Below are 3,074 nucleotides of genomic sequence, written 5' to 3' on the forward strand. Positions count from 1 at the left end.
GACTTATCTCAAGCAATGCCCAAAGAGTCCCATTTCTTTCTTGGTCGGACCAAGCAAGCCTACTATTTCCTTTAAGTCTTTCCTAATTTTTAGAGCAAGAAGCGGAACTACAAGAAAGCTTTCTTTTTGATGTCTTTTCTAAGTTACGGTCTTCAGAGTATTCGCGTTGAGAAAATACCTAATAATCCCTTTACTTACTTTAAAGAAGTTCTTGAGGGGATACCAATTCAAATTGGGAACCCACCAGTTCAAATTCTTGAGGGGATACCAATTCAAATTGGGAACCCACCAGTTCAAGTTCTTGAGGGGATACCAGTTCAAATTCTTGAGGGGAAACCAGTTCAAATTCTTGAGGGGATACCAGTTCAAATTCTTGAGGGGAAACCGTGTGAGATTATAGAACATTTAAACGGTGATAACTATGACTATGCCCTAGAACAATTCAACAACTATGACTATGCCCTAGAACAATTCAACAACATTGCAGGGGGGACACCTCCGACGATCACCAGTCCACTTGAGCAATTTCCATTATCCCATTGATTCCTATGAAGATAGGAAACTTGTATTTCTCATTCACAAATTCATCTTTGTTTATGCTGCTAACTCTCAGTTTAGTCCTACTTCTGATTCATTTTGTTACTAAAAAAGGAGGAGGAAACTTAGTACCAAATGCTTGGCAATCCTTGGTAGAGCTTATTTATGATTTCGTGCTGAACCTGGTAAATGAACAAATAGGGGGTCTTTCCGGAAATGTTAAACAAAAGTTTTTCCCTTGCATCTTGGTCACTTTTACTTTTTTGTTATTTTGTAATCTTCAGGGTATGATACCTTATAGCTTCACAGTTACAAGTCATTTTCTCATTACTTTAGGTCTCTCATTTTCTCTTTTTATTGGCATTACTATAGTGGGATTTCAAAGAAACGGGCTTCATTTTTTAAGCTTCTTATTACCCGCAGGAGTCCCACTGCCGTTAGCACCTTTTTTAGTACTTCTTGAGCTAATTTCTTATTGTTTTCGCGCATTAAGCTTAGGAATACGTTTATTTGCTAATATGATGGCCGGTCATAGTTTAGTAAAGATTTTAAGTGGGTTCGCTTGGACTATGCTATGTATGAATGATATTTTGTATTTTATAGGGGATCTTGGTCCTTTATTTATAGTTCTTGCATTAACCGGTCTGGAATTAGGTGTAGCTATATTACAAGCTTATGTTTTTACGATCTTAATCTGTATTTACTTGAATGAGAACGCGGCGGTCAAAAATAGTTTACCCCGCGAAAGCGGGCTGGTCGTACCGGCCAACACGTCTCTGCGTGATGTTGTCACATCCGCAGCCCCTGTACTGGCTGTACCCTCCTCGCGTGTGGCGAGGCGGAATCATTTCGGGGAGTGCTGGGCGGCACTCTCTGTGGCGTTAGCGGTCGTAGTTAGCTTTGCTATGGTAGGAGAACCGGCTTTCGCCATGGAGCCGATACGGCCTATAGCAGGCATAGACCTTAACGTTAGTCTAAACCGATATGGGGAACCGGTGGTCCTGCCACCGCAGGTGGAGTGGATCAACGCGCTAGGAGAGCGCGAACTTTTTGCTCGGATACGAAGTCTCCAGAGCCGTGATTACTACAACCTTCCTCCACAGATAATCCAGGGGAGTATGAGGGCTTGTTCGCGATCACTTGGAGCAAGCTCTAAATATTTCCCATAGGCGGGAAATAGTGGACACGGAGATGTTTGAGGTCCGCGTGTTGGAAAGAAAGGTCAGTTGCAAAACAAGCTCCTTCTTCTGATGCGAAACGATCGGAATCTCCCCGAGATACTTCGCCTTCCCCATATTATAGGCCCATAAGGATGTCCCCCGAGGGCTGTATACGCACCGAGGCCTATGGCTTTCTTGAAGAGAAGGCGGAGCAGGTAGGCTCTTTGCAAGACCCCTTTCAACGAAATCTCCTGGCTGCTAATTTGAATTTATTTTTGGAAGATATAAAAAAAAACGGTAGAAATTCACAAATCTACCGTGAATTCTACTCGCACTTTACCGGGGGCCCGCCCGCCGCTTAGCTTTTTTTCCTCAATAACTTCCAGGAGATGGGAAGCTCTGTGAAGTAAAGAAAAAAGGGGACGCCAAGTGACGTGACCATGGGGGATGGCAAGCCAAACATTACTGGGGGGCTTTGAGAAGAGGGGCAACAGTGAAGATGCCAAGAATGGCCGTGTCTATGGGGATGACCGGTCTTAGTAAGAATCTGTTGCAAAAGCATGTGAGGGAGGAATGCCTGCATTAAGATTTAAAACTTGTCGTCTACTTGAAGGAAATGTTTGGAACAGGGAACTTACAATAATACAACGCCGCATTCTTCGAAGATTGAGGAACAAGACGAGATCTATTAAGAGAATGATTTATTCTCGAAAAAATCTGAATAGTTACATCCAATTACAAACTACACGAAAGTTGTCCCTTTTTTATGGAGATTTACCCATCACAGAGATGCATAGAGGAACAGAACGAACTTCATATATCCCTTTTCTACTCAATCTAGAAACAAGATTGGACGTTATTCTGGTTCGTCTCCATTTTAGTGAAACTCTTCCTCAAGCAAGGCAGCTGATAAGTCATCGAAGGCTTTGTGTGAATAATGTAATAGTCAGCATTACTTCTTTTCAAGTTTCCCAAGGTGATTTCATATCTTTGAAAGAAAATGATGCTATAATCTATTCAGAAATAAGGAGATTCTTCTATATCGAAATTTTAGTTTCTAAAATAATAGGAAAATCCTGGATAGCCCGGTAAGAATGTGGAGAAGAACCAAAACGGAATGGTTCCGCTTACTTAAAACTAAGAGGGGATGCCGCCTACTACTGAAAGACCCGTTTTGCAACAGTTGCGTTCTTCTATGCAAGACGAAGACTTAGAAAGAACAAAGAAGTTTGGATCCGAAAAAGTATGCTTAGGCAGTTCTTTCGCTGAACACAAGAGAATAAAGAGGAATTTTTATCATTTCAAATCGATATTCTTATCGAAGAGAAGGAACGAAAAAACCCTAAATCTTACTACTAGAAAAAGAAGTCCTATAGT

The 3,074-nt window shown here is 41.6% G+C and overlaps 2 pseudogenes; both read left to right on the top strand.

The window, feature by feature from the left end:
- On the top strand, positions 1-1,706 carry LOC122584607 (annotated as a pseudogene).
- A 410-nt stretch (positions 1,707-2,116) lies between these two features.
- Positions 2,117-3,074, top strand: part of LOC122584612 — a 1,188-nt pseudogene continuing 230 nt past the window's right edge.

The sequence above is a fragment of the Erigeron canadensis genome, unplaced genomic scaffold, assembly GCF_010389155.1.
Source record: "Erigeron canadensis isolate Cc75 unplaced genomic scaffold, C_canadensis_v1 Conyza_canadensis_unscaffolded:58, whole genome shotgun sequence".
NCBI classification, from domain to species: Eukaryota; Viridiplantae; Streptophyta; class Magnoliopsida; order Asterales; family Asteraceae; genus Erigeron; species Erigeron canadensis.